Source organism: Anolis carolinensis, chromosome 6, assembly GCF_035594765.1.
Source record: "Anolis carolinensis isolate JA03-04 chromosome 6, rAnoCar3.1.pri, whole genome shotgun sequence".
Classification (NCBI taxonomy): domain Eukaryota; kingdom Metazoa; phylum Chordata; class Lepidosauria; order Squamata; family Dactyloidae; genus Anolis; species Anolis carolinensis.
Genome location: NC_085846.1, coordinates 73,045,633 through 73,071,111, shown reverse-complemented (window position 1 = coordinate 73,071,111; position 25,479 = coordinate 73,045,633). Strand labels below are relative to the sequence as shown.

Below are 25,479 nucleotides of genomic sequence, written 5' to 3'. Positions count from 1 at the left end.
ATGGCTACCAGTATTTAAAAACTCTAAAATCAGGACAGTAAATAAAGAAAGCTGTTATGACCCTCCTCCAACCTTTGAACTTCTGACTGTTTGACACAAAGGACATTCCTTCCCCTAGGAAACGTTGTTAGTTCAAACCATTCATTCAGGACCTTTAGAATCTTTGTACCAGAAAGATTCAGAAAGCAAAAATCAAATAGATTGTGTAGTACTGCCCAAAATGTGTATATCTTAATTTGTTCGGCTTAAGACCCTCAACATGTGTAAGTTATCATTACAACTAAACTTGAAAAAGCAGTTCTGGTGAGACACCCCATTTTGTGATAGAACTAACACTATATAAGAGTAGGATTTGAAGTAAAAGGGGGAACTGGAGCTTCTGTTTGCACTTAGTTTATAGTATAATGGAAGGATTCTGATATTTGTAAGATGTACATCTAAAACACCTGTACTTGCCAGTGTAACTGTCATTCAAAAGCAAGAGAATCTTCTGCACCTTGGTCTGTGGAAATGTAATCCCTTGTGGTCTGACAAAAGTAGTTTTGTGTAGATGTTGAGAGACTTTCTCAGTCATTCATGCTAACATTTTGATTATAGTGATGAGTTACAGAGGATAAGCGAGAGAGGCTTACACGTCTGTGATGTTACAATGGAATGTGCTATGTTAGATGGAGAAAGGAGCTTTCATCTTAGAACCTTTGAAGCAAAAAATGAGTTGCATAAACAGATGCCTCTTAAATCAAACATTCAGCCGCCTCCAGTCTTCTTCTCTTGCCAGTTTCATTTGACTCTCTCAACTCCTTACTGGCTTTCAAAGTTTCTTTTAGATTTAATTGTCATGTCAAATGGGCTTTTGTCTAAATGTCTGAATACCTTTCTTGAGCATGGAAATCAAGGAATCTCTGCTGATAAATCATATACAACTCACATGCATATAGATGATTTAAAGAAGAAGGTAAAGATTTAGCAATATCCAATCATATCTAGTACATATACCCTGTTTCCCCTAAAATAAGACATCCCCAGAAAATAAGACCTAGTAGAGGTTTTGCTGGATTGCTAAATATAAGGCCTCCCCCGAAAGTAAGACCTAGCAAAGTTTTTGTTTGGAAGCATGCCTGCCGAACAGAACACCAGAACATGCAGGATCGGTAAATGTACGTACCATAGAGTGTTGTACATGGAAATATTGCTAGTAACAAGAAATTCTTGATAGGATTCACAGTTTGTCTGGTTATGTTGGTTTGTGATGACTACTACTATACAGTATATAATAAATGTTCATTTTTTGTTTAACAATAAATGTGAATTCTTCTTCATGGAAAAAAAAGACATCCCCTGAAAATAAGACCTAGCGCATCTTTGGGAGCAAAAATTAATATAAGACACTGTCTTATTTTCAGGGAAACACGGTAGTACTTGATGAAAAATGGAAGTACTTGGTACATACTGCTTGATGATAAACTAAAGAACTTGGTATATGTACTTGGTATATGCAGTTGTTGTGTTGGGTGTGTTTAACAACTGTATTTGGTGGTGGTTCATCTTTATAAAATAAAAAATTGCATTCAGACATTACACTAAACTATAGCTTGGCTTTTAAAATATGGTTTGGTTTATATACAGACATGCATTAATACTGTGGTACATAGCCAATGGCTTTCACAATGCCCAGAATAAAACAATATCAGAAAAAACAATAATCTGCCCTGTCGGATACAGCTGCCGAACTACTGGACCTTGAGTTAGAACGACTAAATCGATATCCACTGGCCATGTGCCAGTCTATGCCTAGGGGCTTCCAGATTTTAAAATCCTGCCCCCATCACTACTCTCTGATCACCACGAGACTCTGTAGGATTGATCTGTGGTATTTCAATGATATTGAAATATCATTGTTTATTTTATAGTAAAGGTACAGTTCAATGAAGGCTACTATCCAGGGCTTGCAATACACTGCAACTGTAGGGTTTCTTCCACACAAATATCTTTCTATTGGATATCTGCATGATATTATCATTATTATTATGTGAGTAGATCAATAGGTACCTCTCTGGCGGGAAGGTAATGTGCTCCATGCAGTCATGCCAGCCACATGACCTTGGAGGTGTCTATGGACAACGCCGGCTCTTCGGCTTAGAAATGGAGATGAGCACCAACCCCCAGGAGAGTTTGTCCTCAAAATTATTACATATTGAGCTTCAAATGCCTCCACCTACTACAGCCATGTAATTGTTGTGTTTGTATTCCTTCAGGTCATTTGCAACCCTGTGACAGGATTTTCTTGTTAGGGTTTGCTTCTGTTGTCTTCCTCTGAGGCTGACAGAGAATAACTTGCAAAAGATTATTTAGTGCATCTCCATGACTTCCCAGAGTTAATGTAACACTTGAAACCATGCTTTGTAATGAACTTTGATAAATAGAACATGGTACAATGTACAAATAGATAAAGTGCAAAACTTCCATTCATGTGTTGAGTCAACTGCAATTCAGCATAGTTTATTATAATGGAAGAACAGTGTACTGTTACACTATAAATATCTGGACACAATCTAGAGTTCAAAACCAAAGAGTGAACTTTTTTAAAAAAAAAGTTGTGAAGAGGCTGCTTTTTATTATTTCTGGATTTATAATCCATTAATTAATCACAATTAGAGCCATTGTTTTGTATCAAGATGCCATGGCACAGGTGGGGGGAGAAGGAGTAAACCTAAAGACTTGTGAAACGGATCAGATGGGAAATGGAAGAAAGTAAGCAGGTCTTAACTATAATGGCTATTATAGTATGGAAAAGGTTATGTGGCTTCTTATTTATGTTTAATAAATCCATGGCTTAATATCATAACTTAGTTGAGGCTATATAAGAAGGCAAGGAGAAAGATGCATTTCATAGACACATGAGTGATTGTAGTTCGTACATAACAAGTGTTCAGTTATGCTGAAGTCTGAAATATGATTTTGCAATCATTGTTATTTACTTCTTTCTATATCTTTTTCTTCTTTCAGCTTCTGTTCTGCACACACTTTAGAACCCTTGCCTGTCCTGATGAGGAAGCACTTAATGTACCTGAACCATAATTTGAAACTTGATTCAATAAAATTTCACTCTGCCCAGAACATGCTAAATCTATGGCTTAGCTAGGATATCCTATTATGATCTCATTAGACTAGAATCCCTAGGAGAAAAATATGACAAACTTGGACAAAACTGCCATGTTTGTCATAAAAATGAGCTACAGTCTTTTCTGTAGCATGTATAGCTTTGGTCATTGTAAATGCGAAACACTATGTCGTGTTCCAAGGTTTACTGCAAAAACTTCCAAAACTTCTACTTGCCATTGTTTTCTAGAGCATCATTAACACTGCCACTGAAGAGTTAATAGGAAAAAATGTACCAACATTCAGTGGCTTTTGATCACAATGAAAAAGTATCAGTGAAATGGATGAAATAACAAATGAAATGTATTTCATTGTTTCCTATAAATTGCCCAATATCATGCTAGAAAATTTCAGCCTCTTCCCATCTGTTTTGTCCCTCCAGTTTCACATTTGTTTTAATCATTTGTTGCTATATATAATTCATTTGTGAGCTAATGTTTGCAGCAAATCAATCAGCTAAGTCATCCTTATTAATAAAGGATTTTCCATAGAAACCCAACATTGATTTCTCCATTTCTGTCTCTTATTAAAAAGTTCCCTGGTGTGAGAAAAATGCTAACTAGAAACTAATATGCATTGTAATATCTCATACATTTTCTTGTTCAGAGAAGTGAAGATTGGCAAATGTTTTGCTCAAAGGATTTACCTGCTGCTATGATAAAGTAAAAACATGTTTTCCCAATTTTTCCTTTTGCTGACAGGCCTTTTAGGGATTTTGTCTATCTTCCTTTTTCTGGAGCTTGTTTTTTAAATTCTAAATCTAATTTATTATATCTTACTGAGCTACTTGGTAGCATGTCCTGTATTTGTTTTTTTCTCTCCATCTGTCAGGTGCACATCAGTTTCCAGAACCAATGTCTGAAAAGGTCTAGGAGAGGAAACTAGAATACTAATGAAATGATTTTAAAAGTATGTTACATTTTTTCAGTGTACCATGTAATGGAAGTAAGATTACACCTCTCAGTGAAATCCCAACCTCTTCTAGCATTGCAGTTTTGAGGCACCTCAAAATCCTAAATCTTATGACAGAGACTACAAATATAAAGATAGTTTCCACTCCATGATCATTCAGTTGTGTTGTTTTTGTGTGTCTTTAAGTAATATCTTACATGTGGTGACCCTAAAACATTATGGGGTTTTCTAGACAGGATTTGTTCAGAGGGCCATTGCTCCCCCCCCCCTCCATCCCCACTTTAAAACAAAGAAATTAATGAAAGGGAAGGATGACTTTCTGTGGCTAGAAACAGATTGAACTATCCATTTTTATCTTCAAAAGAAATGCAAGGAGCCACTGGGAAGGCACACAAATCTATTATTTAGGGTTCAGCAATAATCACGCTGCTTATTTTAGTTAAAAAGTGAGGCTCTTTTATTTACTCTTTTCTGGTAGCAAGCCTGAATTAAAATATGTTCAGCATGGTTTGTGGACCAGAAATCACAAATAATTAATGAATTGCTTGGGTTGCTGTGAGTTTTTCGGACTGTGTGGCCATGTTCCAGCAGCATTCTCTCCTAACGTTTTGCCTGCATTTGTGGCTGGCATCTTTAGAGTTTCTGAAGCCTCTGAACCTAGATAGATGCAGAGTAAATGTTAGGAATGCTGTTGGAACATGGCCATACAGTCCAAGAAACTCACAGCAACCGAGTGATTCCGTCATTGAAACAATTTGACAATATAATGAATTGCTTGATTCAAAATATTTCAGTCATAAACTGTAAACAAATGTTTGTTTGAAAGATAACAAGGAAAATGCTAACTGCAATTGGTTTCTTATTGTAATTATTGTAATTACTGATTATTTCTATTTCTGGAGCTGCACATTAAGAAGCATACTAGTTTGGTCATGTCTGCACAAATAGAAACATAGGATACCTCTCAAATATATATACACATATACATACCGTAATAGTTTATAATTTAGGGGATTGCGATTTTCTTCAGAAATATATACATCCTAAACATGATTAAAGATTAGAAAAATATAGAAGTGTCACAAAAATTACACGTGAAACATTAAGTGAGGTTTGTAACTTTGTGTTTCAGCTTTGTTGTTCCAGGAAAATAATTTCAACACCTTACATAAAATTGTAGTTTTAGCTGGAATGTATACCTCTGAATTAATCATTATTATAAAATTTGTTATTCAATATAATTGTATTTACATAATCCTCAAATACCATCATGGCTTAGCTTTTAAAGGATGCATACTTTGAGTGGGAGGGTCCGTATTAGAAAATATTCAAAATCACAGATATCATTATTCGAATGGATTATGATACTGGGATATTTAAAGAAAGTTGCATCAAGGCGGGTAATTGAATTTATTTTCAAATTTTTGCTTGAGAATAGGATCTGAATTGCCCACTCTGTAATTGAAGATAAGACAAGAGTTTATCTCATGTGTAAAATTCTCATGATTTTATATAAGGTTTTATTTGCCATCTGTTATCCTGCCCCATATAGGAAGGATGTGTTTTTCTAAAGAGGGAGGGAGTCCCCGGACTTGTGGGGTAGCTATTGGAGTCATACAAAGCAAGAGGAAATGTGGAAAGGGGAGATTGTCTCAGTACCAACAAAATGGGGAGTGAAATAGAGTGCTTATTGGCCCCAAACTGTCTCCTATAACTAATAGCCTGGATAACCAGAATTACAGCTCCCTAGGTTGAAGGTGCTTCTGTTCAGTAAATGTAAAAACAACTGCCACTCAAGACTTGATTCTGGGTGAGCATGTTGACTTGATTTGTATCACAGACCCCTGGCTAAATAAAGCTGGGGGGGATCTCTCTTATCTCTGTCCACCAGGATTCTTTGTGCTGCAGCAGGCAAGGCCTGGGCTCTGGGGAGGTGGTATTGCAGTGATCTATCATGATTCTATGTCCCTGACCAGGTTCCCCATCCTACAGTCAACAAAATTTGAGTGTATTTGCCTTTTTTAAAATCGTGTCAGAAGCAACTTGAGAACATGCTGTAAGATGTTTCTGGTGTGAGAGAATTGGCAGTCTACAAAGATGTTCCCCAAGGAACGCCTAGGAGGCTTCTTTCATGTCCCCACAAGCTAGAGTGGAGAGATGAAAGCTCACCCCCTCTTGCAGATTCGAACCGGCAACATTCAGGTCAGCAAGCCCAACCTTCAGGTCAGCAGTTCATCCAGAACAAGGGTCTAACACATTGTGCCACCATGGCTCCTAATGTATTTGCGTAAAGTTGGGTAACTGGGACAGATTAGGGATCCTGTTGGTGTACTGCCCACCCCGCTGCTCAATGGTTTCCCTTCCTGAACTAATCAAGGTGGTCTTGGGGTTGACATTGGAGTCACAGCAACTCATAGTGCTTGGAGACCTCAACATTCATACTGAGACTGCCCTTTCAGAAGCCTCACGACTTCTTGGCCTCCATGACTAGCAAGGGTCTGTCCCAAGTGGTGTCTTGCCCTACTCATGCTTCTGGGCACACTTCGGACCTTGTATTCTGAGCTGGATGGGATGATAGTGATGGTGGTGTGGAGGAACTTGTCACAGTTTCATTGTCATGAACCGATCACTACCTGGTCAGATTTAAACTCACTGGGAATCCAAATCTCGACAGCATTGGGGGACCGATTACGATGGCCTGCCCCAGGAGGCTTATGGATCTGAATGGATTCCTGACTGCTCTTAAGGTTTTCCTGTCACCTTGACAGGTGATTCTGGCTGAACTCTGGAATGGGAAAATGGCCAGGGCAGTGGACACAATCTTTCCTGAATGTCTCCTCTCACGGAGCAGAACCAAACCAGTCCCTTGGTTTTCCAAGGAGTTGGCAGTGATGAAGCAAGTGAAACAGAGAAAAGAGCTATGTTGGTGGAGAACTCACAAGTATGGGCTAGTGCATATTTGAAAGCCTACTCCGCTGCAATGGAAGCACCCGAAAAATTGTTCCTTGATGCCCATTGTATCTGCAAGGAACCATCCAGTTGAGCTGTTTCAAGTTGTCAGAGGGATATTACATACTGGTCATCAAGAAGGAATCCCTGACCAATCAGCAGCCCACTGTGAAGAATTTTCAAGGTACTTTGCCGATAAAGTCGCTCAGATCCGTTCCAACATGGATGCTGTTATTGACACAGTTCTGGTGGAGGTAACTTTGGCTCCTGCTTGTCTAGTGTTGAGGGATACCTTTCAGTTTGTGCATCCTGAGGACATGGACAGGATCCTTGGAGAGGTGAGAGCTACCACAAGGGTTTTAGATCCTTGCTCTTCCTAGATGATCAAACAGGCCAGAGGGGGACTGGCAGAGTGGGTGAAGGTAGTAGTCAATGCCTCTGTGGAACAAGGCAAAATTCCAACTTGCCTGAAGGGGCAGTTGTGAGATCTATATTTAAAAAGCCATCCCTGAACCCTTCTATACTAGACAACCATCAGCCAGTGTCCAACCTTCTCTTTCTAAGCAAGGTCTTGGAGCATGTAGTGGCTTCCCAACTCCAGGGATTTCTGGATGAAACAGATTATCTAGATCCATTTTAATCTGGTTTCAGGGCTGGTTATGGAACAGAGGCAGCTTCGGTTGCTTTGGTGGGTGACCTACGAAGAGAGCTAGATAGGGGGAGTGTTTCCCTGTTGGTTCTCCTGGACCTCTCAGTGGCTTTTGATACCATTGACCATGTTATCCTTCTGGGTCATCTCGCTGGGATGGGACTGGAAGGCACTGTCTCACAGTGGCTTCAATCTTTCCTGGAGGGCCGTACCCTGAAGGTGGATGCCTGTTTGAACCCCTGGCCATTAACCTGTGGGATTCCTCAGGGTTCAGTTTTGTTCCCATGCTGTTTAACATATACATGAAACCACTGGGAGAAAGGTAAACAGAGGTACTCCTGGTTAGTCGGAAGGCAGACAAAGGAATAGGGATCCAGCCTGTGTTGGAATAATAATAACAACAACAACAACAACAACAACAACAACAACAACTTTATTTATAGACCACCCTCTCTCCCTAAGGGGGCTCAGAGTGGTGGTTGGGGTCACACACACTAAAAACACAGGTCCACAGTTTGGAGGTACTCCCGGACTAACCACTGAACATGGAGTCTCAGGTGTCTGCAGTGGCCAGGAGGGCCTTTGCACAATTAAAATTTGTGTGCCAACTGTGCCTGTTCCTTGAGAACCAGATCTGCCTATGGTGGTACATGTATTAGTTACTTCTCTCTGGATTACTGTAATGCGCTCCATGTGGGGCTTCCTCTAAAGAGTGCTCAGAAGCTTCAGCTGGTCCAAAGAGCTGCAGCCAGATTGCTAACTGGGGCTAGCTACAGGCAGTGGACAACCCCCATGTTGTAGCAGCTCCACTGGCTACCAGTCTGTTTCCAGGCACAATTCAAAGTGCTGGTTATGATCATTAAAGCCCTAGATGGTTCATGTCCAGGCTATTTAGCCAACCACATCCCCTTATAAGAACTTGCCCGGGCCATGAGATCGTCAGAAAATGCCTTTCTCTCAGTCCCACCTCCATTTCAAGCCTGGTTGATAGAGCGGGCCTTCTCGGTGGCTGCCCCTCGACTCTGGAACTCCCTACCCAGGGAAGCCAGAATGGCTCACTCCCTGTGTCAAGCTGTTTTGTATCTCCTTTGCGGAGATAAAGTGGGGTAGAAATAAATATATTACTACTACTACTTCTACTGGTGATGATGATGATGATAATGATAATAATATAAAAAATTAGGACAGATTTGAGATTTTGATATAATCCGTAGATAAATTGAAGATCATTCCACAGAGAGGGTAAAGCAGGCATGGGCAAACTTTGGCCCTCCAGATATTTTGTACTTCAAAAGTTCAAAGTTCAAAATATCGAAGGGCCAAAGTTTGTCCATGCCTGGGGTAGAGGATGTTGGTGCTTCTTTTCTTCTAAGATGAATTAAGCTCTTACCTTTGGCCACACTACTCAGAGGAGATGGTTCCTTTTTTGAAAAGGGCTATGATACAGTATTCACGTTGATCTGTCTATAAGTCAAGCCAGGCTTTTTGGGTTGATTTTTTTGACTAAAATTTTTAGACTTATACATGAGTATATCAGGTAATAAACAGAGATTTGTAACAACTTTTATTGAAAAATAGCTCAGTGCAGCATCCCAATTAACAACTGGAGAATTCTTTCTACCCTATCTTTCTTTCATGGATAAATGGGTATCTGTATAAAGAATTGGTGCCTTTGGGCAATGTACAGTCCTAATGCACATTGAAACCTTACTAGATTTCTGACACTTTTCTGGCACATTAGCCCTGCCATGCAGAGTATGTCTGGAAATGTAGTTATATGAAGGCAAATTAAAGAACTGCAAATTGAAAGTGTCTTCAAATCTCCTGCTGTCAGAGAAGAGTATAGGTAGGAAAAGAGCCAATGAAGTCTCCTCATGTTCCATCAGCTTCTTAGAGATCATAGTTATTTCTTGACACAATTAGTCCTAATTCTGAATATTGTCAATGTTTTGATTCAGTGCACCCCACCAAAGAGTTTATGTGCGTTCAAATTGCTCCAATGATATCTTAATATACTGGGTCATTGTGAAGGTCTTTTATAGTCATGGCTTTCATGTTTTCATGCTGGTTTTATGATCTTTTCTATGATGATGTAATTCAGTAAATTCCATGATAATTGAATTTCCACAGCAACAATAAATTCTTGTTAGATGACTGGGAAATTGCAATATGCCTTTGGAGAAGTCTGGAGAAATTCCTCAGAATCTCCCATAGTAAATGAGAAATATGGTTTAGTGGTCAAGAATCAATTGCAGTTATTTTGTGTGCCAAACTTGGTCTCATTCGCAATCCAACCAGTGCTACCACTTAGTGCATACTAGCAAGGACATCCTCATCATGCTGTCAAAAAACTGGTGTGGTATCTGATTCTTTCCTCTAGAAATTCTTGATCAGTCTTCAAATAGTCCTGCACTGCTATTATCTTTCCTTTCTAAAGATGTGTCTTTGTAGAGAGTCTTTAGATTTTCACTGGAAGGAGCAAAGTAACAGAACAAGGAGTGGGAAAAGGATAATGGAAAGAGCACATTGTTAACAGCAAAGTTCAACCAAGTACACAATGATTGTACATTATTCTCTGCACGTAGCTTGAGCAATATATTTATGAAATAGCCAAGGCAGGCACACCAATTGAGTTAAGCCCATTAATAGAGAATCCCACATGAATCTCTACAGCTTCTCATCATTCAGTGTCAGGCATTAGGACTGATAGAAGCATCACCATACAATTCTACAGTCTCTATGCAACCAGAGATTTTTGCTCTGGGGAACAGAAATGGACAACTCATCATCAAGCATGGAATTTTTGTACTCCAAATAATTGCCTATTTACCCTGCATTTCTGCACCATTCCATATGCTTAGATCCTGCTGCACATCTAGTTAGAACTTGCAGAATTAATATTGGGTTTCCTGCCAGTCCAGTCATTACTTGTGGCAGGGGAATTCAAGGAAGGAAGTCAAAAACATCTTTTTAAGAGGCTATTTCTTAAAGCCTTTCTCCTTTCCCCCCTCTTTAAATAGAAATCTGTCTGTTAGTGTGTCAAGTTATTTCTTTCTGCTACACTGGGAATGACATCTGAATAAATTGCAATTCCACAGTGCTGGCATTGTTGATAGATCTCTATAAGTTTTTCAGTTAAGCCACGCCTTTCCAGAAATTGAAAAGGTTTGAGAAAAGCAAGGAGTAACGTGCTAAATGGATCACATGTTCAGTACCTAGTTGAATCTGTCTGTCGATGTTTGAACAGCATAAAGGTGGGAAAGATAAGCAATGTTTGAAAATATAATTTAAAATGTTATAGTAATAGAACTGTATGATATACAAACATTGCTCTAATCTTAAAATCTTGGGCATAAATCCAGTATTAGTGGAAAAAACAGAACCTTACCCAAATTCTGTTCCTTGTTCCACTTGCACAAGTGGACACTATACTTGTTATTCCGTCCACTAGGCACTTATGCAACCTTTGTGCAAGTGGAATTTGTAAATTTCATGTGGAGGGAGGCTAGAAACAATAAAATAAAATGGGTGTCTACAATAACTCATCAGTTCATCATGGCAGATTCTCCAAATTTTAGCAGTGTTTTAGTCGATTCTTGTGTTTCAAATTCCTAGTAGTCAAAAGGGGGACCTTGTCATAACTCACTAGTTTTTTTATTATTTCATTTTGTTTTAAAGAAGGGTGAGCAAATAGCCGATGGCTCTCTGAAGCATTGCTGCTAGAATTTCTGAGGCAGAAAAAAAAGCAAATCAACAAAGGTCTTGTTTAATGGTGGCAAGTGCTTAGGAGGGTAGACATCTAGTTCAAGATACAGTGAAAGTCAATCCAGAGTAATATTTATAAAATCTGTGCAAGCAGAAAAATGGCCAAAACTAAGCAAGCTCAAATAGTAGTCAAGGTCGTACTGAAGAAATCAAACTAAAGTTCAGAAATTAGAGAGCAGAGGTTATAATGTCAAAGCAGAGAGAGCTATCATTTTGCAGAACAAAGGCCACCTTAACTTTCCTAATTGATGCCGAACTGTCAGTCAGTACAGTAGACCTATCACATATGTTTGTGTATAAATCCACCTCATGTATAAGTTGTGGCTGGGTTTTATGGATTTTCATATGACCCATGAATAAGTTGAGGGTCATTCTATAGAAAGAGGCAAGCACCAATGTCATTTCAGGCACCCTTGGTCACTGCTGCCATTTCCCCATCCGGCCATTCAAAAACACCAGAAGTGGGGCCATGGCATATTGAGTAGCAGGGATTGGTGCTTCTTGACTTTGACCACTCTACTCAGATAAGATTTATGATGTAGTACTCACATTGACCCATATATATGCTGACCCTGGTTTCTTGGGTTGATTTTTGACCACATTTCCTAGTGTAATCATCCCACAATTAACCTTTTAAAGCTGCCAACACTTTTTCATGTATTTTATTTACCCTATTTATACCCTGCCAAAAATCGTAGTCTGAGGCCATTCCATAATCATTGCACATGTGCCGAATCCATTATTGCACTAAGCTATTATCCAAAAGTTTGATCCCAAATCCAGGTTTTTACTTTCCTTCTGAAGGCTAGGAGGGAGGGGGGTGATCTAATGTCTCTAGGGAGTGTACTATTGCTCCTGACATTTTTGTATATAAAAAGGGAGTAGCTCAGCTTCCAACTCCCTCTATTCAAGATCAGAAAGTGGTGTTCCAGGCTCTGCTTCCAGAGCAGGGCTGCCAGGACCAATACAAGATGCCAGGCTTAGGCTGGAGAAAGGCTGTCCCTATAACCTAGATGATTTTACATCTTTAACCCAGATAACATTTAACCAGAAACTGGGTAACTAAGTTGGATGTCTTTTAAGTGCTGAGAATACATGATAAAAGTTTTCAGAGGAATAGACAATTGCAATAGCTATGTCCCCTGCCACATTTTTTCATGTAATCATCCTTTTCTTTGCAAGTCAGAGGATTTAAGATTCAAATACATATAACAATTTTAGATGTGCCTAATCCTATTTGTATTGGTTATCATCTAAAAATACTTTCATGTGTGGGAGAAATAAGAATCTTGTGGGGATGGGCTGTTTTGCAATTTCTTTCTCCAACATCTGTTACCCAAGGCTATTATATATAAGTTGAAAAAAAGGTCAACAAATGGGTTGACTTATACATGAGTTAATGCAGGATCTCTATTTCTTTGCAGTGCCTCCTCAAAAGCATAATGGTAGTGGTGGCTCTCTCAGGCTTCCATGCCGTTGTAGAGAGAACAGAGGGGATAGGTGCTTCTTTCAGGTTCTTGCAGCACAAACTAAGCTCCAAGAGTCTGAACCTCTCTCTCTCTTTCTCTCTCTTTCTCTTTACTTACCAGGAATTTTGGGGACTACAGACCAGTGGCACTCAGTTCCATCATCATGAAGTGCCTTGAAAAACTGGTCTGCAGGCATATCATTTCTTGCCTTCCACATGCACTGGATACACATCATATAGAGACAACAGATCGACAGAGGATATTATAACCATCACGCTTCACGCTGCACTGACCCACCTGGAACAATAGTGAAAATATGTGAGGGTGCTTTGTTCAGACTTTAATTCCGCATTCAACACAATCCTTCTACATAGACTGGTATCTAAACTCATTGATCTTGGGTTGTCATATTCAAGCTGTTCCTGGATTATGGACTTATTGTCTAGACCTTCTCAGAGGGCTAGATTAGGTCACCATGCCTCATCAGGTCTCACTCTCAACACTGGGACACCACAGGGCTGTGTGTTGAGTTCTCTGCTTTTGTACACATATGACTGTACTCACCTCCACCATAGCAATGACATTACAAAATTTGCAGCTGATACAACCGTGGTGGGGCTTATTTCTGAAGGAGATGAGTCTGCCTACTGGGACAAGGTGGATCAACTGCTCTTGTGGAGCAGGGCAATAATCTGGTTCTTAACATCAACAAGATCAAGGAGCCTATAGTGGATTATAGGAAGAACAGGCCAGAAATTCAGCCCTTTCGTCATAAATGGAGACCAAGTGGAGCAAGTGGCCAGTTTTAAGTTCCTGGGTGTCACTGTGTAGGAGGATCTGACCTGGGACACCCATACGGCAGTGTAGGTTAAGAGGGCCCAGCAGAGATTGTACTACCTGAGACTCCTAAGGAACTGCCAACTGAGTGAAAACTGCTAGTGACTTTCTATCACTGTGCTATAGAGTTTCCTATCCTACTGCATTTCTGCATGGTTTGGTAACTGCACAATGGCAGATACGAAGGTGCTCCAAATGGTCACCACTTCTACGCAGCAAATCATTGGCTGCCCTCTCCTCTCATTGGAAGAACTTTATAATTCCCACTGCCTTAAGAAAGCTCAAGGCATTCTTGAGAATCTATATTATCTGGCATATTATTTTTCTGAATTCTTGTCATTTGGCAGACAGTACAAGGTGACAAAGACAAGGACAAACAGACTGAAGGATAGTTTTTATCCTAGACCTGTGGCTATGTTGAACTTTGTGGTTTCGAATTGATGTTGCATTGGGGGCTGTGTGGTGGTGGTGGTGTGGAGGGATGGATGTGTTGTTTTGTAGTGTGTGCGAGGGAAGGCATGTAATTTCATTTTGCAATAACACAATGACAAATAAAGCTATTCTATTCTATCAGTGGCTCTTTTAGGATTTCCCCACCATGGTGAAGAGTGTAGAGGGGGCTAATACTTCCTTTACAGTAACAAAAGGCCTTTTTGTATGCCTGAGTGGAAGAATGGTGGTGGCAGTTTACACACTTTTTTTCGAATGGGTCCTAGGAGCCCTCAGATTTTACCCTCAGCTTATCCATGGGTAATATAAAAATCCTGCACTCAACTTATACAAGAGTTTATATAGTAGTTAACACATTAATTTAATAAATGTATATATATATTCATTTCTTACCAATTTATATTATTGAAGTAACATTTATGAATTAATTTCCTTGAGTAATTAAACATAAACATGTTAGTCTAGTATGAATATTTCTAAAGCTTTGAATGTCTTCTTTCACTAACTGAGAACATACAATATTTTATATTCATTTATACAATTGTCTTTTAGATATAATGGAATAAAATCTAAGCGCTCAGAGATTTTCATTCCAGCCATTGAGATATAGGCTATTTTTGCCCATTTTCACAAAACGTATTTGCTTCTGAAGAGGTTCGTTCAAATCTACTTTAGATTTATGGGTCCCACAGTTTGAATTATAGATAAAGTTGGAGGCATTGGCTATTTTTTCATAAATATGTGCCATCATCCTGAAATACAGGTGTGCATGTACAAATTTTAAATAAATGATTATTTTAATTGCCTCGTTCCCCACATCATTTTTTTTAACTTAAATGAATTTTAGGTTCTCATAACTTAATCTGCCATTGTTTATGATTTCAGATGAGTGTCAGCTGAAACCTTTTCTGCTAGGTTTTTTTTATGGAGCCCAAATATGCAAATATATCTGTATTTGTTCTGTGCAAATCATGTCTTTATAGGCTTTGATTTACGAATGCTTGGTGCCATATCAGAAAATATATCAATGCAGTGTCAGAATTTTTTGCTGTTATTTAGAGGCTGTATTGACAGAGTCTGTATTATTTACTTCATTTTATTTCACAATTCATTAAATCACAACTCAAGCTGTCAAAAGCTGAACCAGACTTTCATTAACTGTGGGGGGCACATATAACAAGAGCGGCAGTTACACAAATTCTGTCCAATATGTCTGGATCTGTGCTGCTTAAAGAAACCTTCATAGGTATTATAGCTAGAGATGTGATATTGCTGTAACTGATGATTGTAGAAAAGTGTCATGTAGGCAGGGGGGATTGTGAAAGAATTGATTACACGGTTCTGTCTTTAATGCTCAAGTTCTAATGGAGATCTGTATTTAATAGAAAGAAACTTCAAATGTTATATTTTGTCTGCACTTGTAGCATGTTGTTTCAGACCTGTTTTGACCCAAGGAGATTTGATCTTCAAAAAGGAAGGCTCATCGTTTTGGTCTTGGGGGTCTTGCTCACTGTCTATATGGTTAGAACATGGTTAACTGTCACACTATTACTGAAGTATGTGATGTAAAGACTCGTGAAGGCAAACTAGTCCCACTTTGTGCATCATTACTGGCTCACCTGAAAGGGTTCTGAATAGCTTTGAGGCCAAAAAGGCTACATCCATGAAATTGATCCCGCAAAAGATTAAAAGCAACGTGATCCTGGTATCAAGAACAGTAAGAGTTTTATGCACTAAACAAAGGGATTCCCTAAAAGTGTACATATATATATTCTTTGCAACCAAAGAAGGGACTATTCTAAAGGATGGAAAAAGTTGTAGAAGCTTTCCACATGATTTCTTCTATGCAAAATGTGATTTCTTCTACACATGAAGATTGTTCTCCAAAAGTTGAAAAGTTTTTCTTCTATTCAGATCTGTTGAGATGCAAAGGGATGATAGAAGGGATAGAGCTGCCCCACTTTCAGGAATGTCCAGTAGGGTTTTTATCACCTATGGATCTATCCATTGATGATGGCTGCTGCCCGTTTTTGATAAATCAGAGACAACATTGTCACTGACCACTGCCTCTCAATGATGAAAATTTCAAGTGAGTTTGCTATCATGTATCATTATCATGTCTTACATAATAGCAAGCAACTAGACTTGATTTATAGTAATTGTATAGTAATATATACCACATATAAGTAATTGGTGTGCAACAGGCTGGTGCTGTATAATTTATATCACACATTTACTTAATTTTGGCCAGTTCAAGAAATATTCTTTTCCCCTTTTCACAGCGATATTGATTTTTTATGCATATATAGTCTCCTGTGCCATTTCTGTACAGATACGCACTCTTGCATTTGCTCTTCTGTCTGTATATCACATTATTAAGTACCTTAATGCTGCCTTTTTTCTTTTCTGTTCATTTCATCATACAAGTTTTGACAATCCTTTTTCCACGCACCAAATGAAACTGCCTCTTTGTTGATTAGTAGGTTCATTTCTTAACTGCTAGAATAATTCTGCAGATTTATTCATTTAATTCCTTTCTGTTAGCAGCATGAAGGGCCAAAAAGATGGATGTTGATTACTTTCACAAAAGTGAGCAGGCATGTGAATTTTTCCTAATTTGACCAAAATAGACAGCTCCACTTGGCCATATGAGGAGAATTTAAAAACATCAAAAGCAGCTATCAACAAGAGTTATATCTTGTGCCTCTAGATAGTGTTTTTTTGAAGAAAATGAGATAAAATACTTTCCTCTCTTACCAATACACAGCGTAGTACTTAAATATAGTTGCTTAGTACTTAAATATAGTTGCTTATTTCCATCAGATTAATTGATACGACATATGTCCTCATTCATTGATTATCCTTTACTAGGTTTCATATGCTTGTTTTCGCAAATGTGGACTTACAGCTGAATACTGATAATGACTTCAGAAATATTATATAGCTTTAAAGCAAGTGATGCAGACATCAAATTGAAGATTTTATATACTTGGATCAATCATTGAAAGACCATTGTAAATAAATGAAGGTCAAGAAATCAGAATGTGGTTAAGACACAGAAGGGCAAGTATGAAGAAGTTAGATAAGAAACACAAGTATTAAGATATATAATTGAATTCAAAAGTTAGGATTATCTGTGCCATAGTATTTCTCATTTCTATGCATGCTAGTGAAAGCTAGACAGGGAAGTAAGACAACAGGAAGATAATCATTCATGTTAGATATTGTACTGGAGGAGAGTTCTGTGAATCTTCAGGCTGCCAAAAGATAAGAAATGGACCTGAGAGTACATTAAACCTAATCGTTTTCCAGTTTGATATTTTATGGAGAAGGCATGTTGAATTTCAATTCAAAGAAGATGAGGTTGCATGGCCAACTTAGAACCAAATCACAATGACCAATTTAAACCTCCTAGAATGCTTGCCAGCCAGCTGAGGGACAGATGGGGCATGCAGCTCATCCCTCAACTTCTGGCAGAGGCTCTGCCCCAACTGGCATGGAACCATCCTAGGAGACTTCCCTGTCAGCACGAGAAGGCTCCTGTGTTGTGCTGGCTCCAATGGGGAAGCATTGCCTCACCAGAATGTCATACAGTTCAACAGAGTAGCCTGCCATTTCACCACACTTGCTGCTGAAACAGCACCGGGTGTGTGTGTGATAAGGTCCTTAAATACAAAGGCCATGCCCCTTCATCCCATAGTTACATCAAATTGCTTTCTGGCCATATCTGGATGCCAGAAAATTGATCTATCCCACTGCTTTACAGTAGAGTAAATGTGCATTTTATGGATAAGGGGTGCTGAGTTTCTATTTTATTATGTTTTTAAAATTGCTTATAACAATTTGATCGTCTTTTCACTTTTTATTCATAGTTTTTTTAGTTGTACTCTGTTTCTAAGTGGTTGTGATACTTAAATCTCATGCTGGGAGAAAGTTGAGATATTAAATAAATAAATAAATCTTTAAATGCCAAAATGACAAACTGAGGCTATCATATTTTCCACATATTATGACCAACATAACTCATTTGAAAAAGATTATAATGCTTGGTAATGTGCAAGACAGTAGAAAAAGAGACAGACGCAATCAAGCAATCCCTGGTTTTCCAAGACGTGACAAGTACTACAGAGTTTCTTGGAATTCTCTCGTTCATTGAGCCACCATAAATCAAATTTGGCACAAACCTCCAACAACAATATCAGAATTTACTTTCCCCTTTCAATACATATATTGAAATTTGACCCCCTTTAAATGCACATAAAAATACTACAGTCAAATAGTCTTAGTGAGGAATCCTATAAGGCTGAAAGTGTCACTGGATGCTGTTATCTGCTGGTTTATCTGCTGGTATTGGCAACAATTTGATGGGACCACAAATGGGAAAGTTAGGGAGCAATAGGCTCATTAAATAAAATAGGCTCATTACACTGGCATTCCCCTCCCCAAAGATAGAGCCAAATGTTAGGCTAGGCCAAAATCCATTGTATTTACTTCCCTGTCACTTGAGTTAGGACCTCATCACATGGTAGTTTCCCATGTTCAGAATTCCCCTTCAGAAGTAGCTGTATGTTATGTGATGAGATCCAGCAGACTCCGTGCTAACTGCATGGGCCAAGTGTTCTACAACAGGGAATTTTCCCTATGTAATGAGGTCCTTAATATGCGAGACAGCAGAACAAGTAAACTAATCATCTGCTCCTTTTCATTTGGTGCTCTAGATAGTACAGACTGGCACAGCTTAAAACTAGTGATCTGTTATACAGTCGATCCTCTCTTCATGCACTGGAAAAAATGTTTTGTTTGTTAGGACGGAGGGAAATATGGTTATATCCAGCAAGTGCAACAGTGATAACTGGTGATGTCCATGTCAGCATTAAAGATGGTTAGATAGTTTTAAAAGAGCTCTCCAACTTGCTAAACTCTTATATTCCAAATAGAATCAGCACTTCTTTCAAGTTATTCAAAATCGAGAGTGAATGCATTAGCCCACATACATGAGAGCACCAGCCACCATTGAATTGTAAATAAGAGGGAATAGGTTTTATTGAGAAAAATATTCATTAGGATTTCAAAAGGGATAGCTGTGTGGTCTGCAAAAACAGCGAAGAAAATGAGTCAGATTGCGCATAAGCTTTTGTGGAGAGCTGCCCACTCCAGCAGATTCATCTCTGCTTCTGATGAAAAATTGTTGTGCTTCTCAAATCTATTCCTTGGCATTTATTGTAAAGTGAATTTCTGTTCTTTGTGGTATTTGTTGCCATATGATAACACAGGAAGGAAACAAATATGATGTCAATATTACTGTTAATAGAAATAAATACATTACATAAATGGATGGATTGAATAAACCAGATTATGGGAACTGAAAGTAATGTTTAGGTTACAGTTCAAGCATTACCAGTATTACATGATACCTGATAGGACAACAATAAAAGTGATCAATAGCAAAAGCTACCAGAATGAGAAAATAGTTTTAAGATTGTTATTTTATATGGGCCATTTTTGCAGTAGAAAAAAAAAAGCATTTTCAAAGGATTTCCCACTTCCTCGAGTGAACATTACAGAGATTGCTGACAGTTAGACTGGGTGGCCATTAAATCGTTGTAGTTAAACTATTATTAAAAACTAGAAAGCGACACAGGCCATTTGTCTGTGGTTTTTTTGTTGTCAATTAAAGTATATGAAATCATGTCAAATTCTGCTTGATACATTATGAAAACTGACTGCGTTCCTTCCATAATAATGCAATGGTAAATACTATAAAACAGAATGGCATCATATTTCATTTGAATAAAATGGCATGAGAGGCCAACAAATCCTGGCAATTACATGTTGTTTTCTTAGGCTCTGGAATCCTGAACTTCATTGGTCAAACATGTTTTAGGGCAGTGGTTCTCAACCTAGGGTCCCCAGATGTTTTCAGCCTTCAACTCCCATAAATCCCAACAGGTGGTAAACTGGCTGGGATTTCTGGGAGTTGTAGGATAAAAACATCTGGGGACCTCAGGTTGAGAACCATTGCTTTAGAGGGAGTGAAATTAAATGGTTCTGTGATAATTCAAGACCAACCACAATCCTAATTTTTGAAAACCTGCAATACTTGGCAATACTTAAACCTTAAGGTCTTCTGCCAAATAACATGTTTTCTGTCATACTCACAAAGGTGCTTTCTGAAATTCAGTTTTTTAACCAGCAGCAACGAAAGTTTTAAAAAGGAATTTTGTTTATCCACAAGTCCATACCCTTTTTTTATGTTATTCTCCCTCACTACATTATACTGACCATACTGTATCTGGCACTATCTTTATTATATGCTTTGCTTCAAGCGATGTCATTCCATAGAAGGTAGTTGAGGATCCATGGGAGGGATCCAAACATGCTGTAGCCTAGATCCAGTTCAGAGCCAATTCTGATTTAGAGCAGATTATTTACTAACAGCCCATACTTGTGATTACAGTATACTATTGAGCCTTTTTAGATTTTTGTGACACCACCCAATTAGTAGAACACTTCAAATATTAATGCAGAGGCAGTTCCACTTTAGTATAACACATGACTAAGAAAATGGATGATATTTCTGGCTTAAAGTGATGAAACAGCGTGTTCATGTTCAGCATATTTTGGCTAATGTTGCTAAATCAAAGAGGGAATTCTTTCTAAAATGATATTTCCCTATGCATACACACATGTGTTTTAAAGTAGTAATTCTGCTCATTAGTTCTCATCCTCATTACCCTGCTTCTTAGATTTAAAAAAATCAAGCTACAAAGCATCCAACCCCCATTTTTTTAGTATCGGCAGATCTTTCAATTTAAGACTGTCTCAACTTCTGTTCAAAGGAATAGTTTTCTTTCTTCACCCAGCTTGTATTTTAAACATTCTGAAGAAGAAATTATCAACATGTTTTAGATCATACTTTATTATTTGTGCTGTTGAACATGTTTAATGTTGCTTCTTCTTTCCTAATTTGTATTTATCGTGTCAATGGCAGACTGAAGGTACAAACTGTAATATATTTGAAAACACAACGTTTTAAAAACTTGCCGTTATACTAAATTCTTTCCTAATTATGTATTTCTTGTTAAACTCTGGCCATACAATTTATTGTAAAGAGAGGTGTGCAGGTCCGAGAGTTGGCCTTGTGAGGAATCCACAGTCCAGGAAGCTTCAACTTTCCTAGAATTGAAGATGTGCTATTTTGGGGGGAAAGATTTTCCCTGGGGGCAAACTTTACACATAGTGCTAAATGAATTCTGCATCAAATGTGCCAATTTGTCAAGTGACTTACCTTGCCCAAAGATGAGTGTATGTATAATCATTTCTGGTCTCAAAGGAAACATGGAGTGGGATTTCACTCTACCTATGATGGATTCTTAGGGGGGGGGAACAATTTGCGCATCTAGTTTAGCTACAAGTTCCCCTATTTTAGATCTTCGGCCTTTGCCACCCCCTATTTGAGGGTAGGATGACTCTTTCACCTCTTTTTCTTCTTGTTTGCAATGTACTCTGAAAATGTAACCTTCCTGGAACTACTTTCATTAAAAAAAACAGTACTGGAAAGGTAATAACTCTTCTTCCTGAATGCTGCATCAACATAATAAAGCTGTTGTGCTGTTACCAAGCCATTTGTGTGAGGTGCCTTTTCCTTTGCATTTCTAGAATTCAGAATTAACAAGTAAATTGATACGAAAAAATTAATATCTCATTACCATAACTGCTACAATAACATCAATTAAATAGAAATTTGAAACTAAAGTTTTCTATATAGGATTTTGCAGAATAACTTAGCTATATAGTTCTAAACCCTGGCAGGTGCAAAAAATAAAAATAAACGCTGATTGATTGTACTTACATATTTTAATTTTGTCATTTCAATAAAGATGCTATTATGGTAATTTATGTATTTGGACTTATCTCTTGTGTCCCAGATATAATAGACTTGGTAGAGGCTCAGAATTCATGATGCTGAAGAAATATTTTAAAGACGTCCTTTTGTTGCTATGCCCTAAGCTACATCTTATTCCAAAACCCAGTATCCTTTTGTTTGTTAGTAAACTCAGGGTTTTTCTTGTAAAAAAATGTATTCTTCCAATGCTTGAATATGATGACAATTATTACTGGTGGTTTCTTTTTGTTCCTCCCTGTGTGCATATGCCTGTGTAACCTTTTGAACATTTGTTGAACAGTTGTGCAGTTGCTATACTGACTCTTATGATGAAAGACTGGGCTCTCAGCTGGAGAGCATAAAGAAGGTCATCTGCCAGCTATCTCAAACTATGAGGATTTAATGGGGGGAGCTAAGCTAATTTGATAGTTTGGAAAAAGCCTTCTTTGATCTTCTTGTATTTATTTCACTTAATCAATATGTAAACTTGGGGTACTGAGAAGCACATAAAGAATGAAAACATATTGCAGTGTTCCCTCCCTACTTTGCGGTTCACTTTTTGCTCCCTCACTGCTTTGCGGGGTTTTTTCTGAGAGGTGCACATGCGCAAAAGGTGACAGTTTCCCTTTTGCGCATGCACCCTCGCTCTCGTCGACATCCAGCCGGACCACTCTGGATGCCGACAAGAGGGAGGTGCATGCACAAAAGGGAAACTGGCAGGAGCCAGAGTGGAAGAAGTGCAGGAAGAAGGCTTGCAAAGGAGAGAAAGGCCACCTAACTACTAACATAATGTGTAAATATTGATATAAATATAGTGTCCTACTTCGCGGAATTTCACTTATTGCGGATGGTCCTGGAACATAACCTCCACAATAAGTGAGGGAACACTGTACTCCAAACCAGCTTGCCCCTCCCCAAAAAGTAACAGTATTTATCCTTTGACAAATATCACTTACGAATGGGTGACAGAGCTTAACAATAATAGAATGTCTAACTCCACAGGTCCATTTCAGAAGTGTAATTTTGAATAAAAGAGGGTCACACTGAAAAGGTATCATATGCTCCCTTTTGCCTTCAGATTTTCTAGAAAGGCAAAGTAGAGGGCATAAAGGAAGCAGCTCATCCTGTAATCCGGCTCCTACACAAAAGTTTAAGCATTTGAGCTGCCATAGAGGTATCCAGAGGGTTAGATCCAGAATTGTTTAACTGAGAAATGAAATTCTACTTTTTCATTGTTAGAATAAAAAATACTAGTATTATTTCTCCCCACTCCCTGAAAAAATAGCCCCCTAACTTGCACAGAGAACAGCTGCATCTATGGAAATCTGTTCCGTGTGGACCTGTTGTTTTTCACATGAGAAAAAAGATGGAAAATGAAATGGAAATTATGAAACTGCCTCTCTTTGTCCACACTGGTCTGAGTCAGGGGTGAGTGAGCAAAGTCAATAACAGGGCTTCTTAAGCTTTTTCAACTTGCGACCCTGGTATATAGATATTAATTAAACTTTTTTTGAATATCAAATGGTTAAATTTGGACATAGATGACCAATTTTACCACAGCAGTAACAATTACTGCATGCCTAATTTCAAAGTACATACAAATCAAACAAATCAAACCCTTAAGTAAAATACAGTGGCCTCAGTATCTGTTGGGGTTGATTCCAGGACCCACAATGAATACCAAAATCTATGGATGCCCCTGGTAGCACAGTGCATTAAAGCGCTGAGCTGCTGAACTTGCGGACCAAAAGGTGCCAGGTTCAAATCCCGGGAGCGGAATGAGCGCCCGCTGTTAGCCCCAGCTCCTGCCAACCTATAAGTTTGAAAACATGCAAAAGTGAGTAGATCAATAGGCACTGCTCCGGTGGGAAGGTAACGGCACTGCACGCAGTCATGCTGGCCACATGACCTTGGAGGTGTCTACATTTCGGCTTAGAAATGGAGATGAGCACCAACCCCCAGAGTCGGTCACAACTGGATTTAACATCAGGGGAAAACCTTTACTTTACCTTTATTTATGGATGCTCAAGTTCTATGATATACAAGGTGTAGTAAAATGATGTCCTTTATATAAAATGACGAAGCAAAACTTTGCTACACACACACACACACACACACGGCATTGGTGGTTGAATTCATGGATATAGAGGGTCCATCTTATTACAAGCCAAACTCTGCAGGAAGATTAAGGTGCAATCCTTAAAATAACAACACCAACAAACAGATTTCCTTCAAGAAGGGGTGCAGTTGGGGAGACGGAAGGACAGTAATTGCCTAAGGGCTGGCAGAAGTTTGTTTCTCATCCATCTCCTCTTTCACCCTTATATTCCTCCTTTGCCTTTCCTCGTCCTCCTCTCCTCTTCCAACGCCTGGTTTGTTTCTCCCTTATCTATCCACCTGGTCACCTGCCTTCACTGGGCCCCCTACCCTTCCCTTAGCAGCTTGGGCTTGGCTTTATCTTTTCCTTCTTTGATAGCAGCAACATCCTCTCCTACTTGTACTGCAGGGCAAGAAACACCTCTGCACTTAACCACCACACTCCAGTCCAAGTTAAATCAGCAAAGCAGTTTGCAATTGAAGATTATATAAAAAGCAGTTCAGCAAAAATAGTAAATATGTCACAGTCCAAATGTATGAAATAGTCCACAAGATTCAAGGGAATAGAGTAGTTTCAAATACCCAGAACAGCAGGGCATTCAGCACTGGCATACAAAAGAACCAGGCTGCACAAGGCAGCATAAAATCCAATACAAAAATACAGGAATGCTCCTTTGAACTTGGAAGCATGAAACATGAATGAACAAAGACATGGAACTAGAATTCTCTTGGCAGTATTTCCTTAGCAGACTTGACCAGGGATTGGCAAGAGATGTTGCCTCAATTACCAATGTTGACTAGACTGCTGGAAAATCCCTCTGGCCTGACTAATATATACATGAAATCATGCAGTTTTCCCTGACTATCTGATAACAGCTTCTTTTCTAACAAGCCCTGTGACCTTAGATGATTTTGTTGAGCAGCCCGGAGTTTACGAAAACTAAGTCTCCTATCTATCAGCTCATTGCCTTCGTCACCTCGGATTTTATCCTCTGAACACTCTTTAGCCTCGGACCTTGCTTCCCTAGAGAAAGATTTCTCAGCAGTATCTGGGGCCCTCTCTGGAAAGTGGCCTTCACTAGCTGTTATTTAATTCATAATTTTGTATAATTTTTGTCATGCTTCCTCTTTTGTAATTCTCTCCAAAATTGTTGTTTCTGCATAGTCCCTTTCATCTGTACTCTGTTGCAATCCTCCAAATGTGTTTGTATTTTCCAATAAATATGGTAATATAGTATTAACTGTCAGCAGAGCTGCAGCTAAAAACAAAGCACAGTTAAACAAATGCAAAAGGGAAGGTGTAACTT

The 25,479-nt window shown here is 38.7% G+C and overlaps 1 protein-coding gene across 7 annotated transcripts in view; it reads left to right on the top strand.

Annotated features, from left to right (window-relative positions):
- Positions 1 to 25,479, top strand: part of rbms3 (RNA binding motif single stranded interacting protein 3) — a 958,643-nt gene that overhangs the window by 811,831 nt on the left and 121,333 nt on the right. The gene's annotated exons all lie outside the window — the stretch shown is intronic.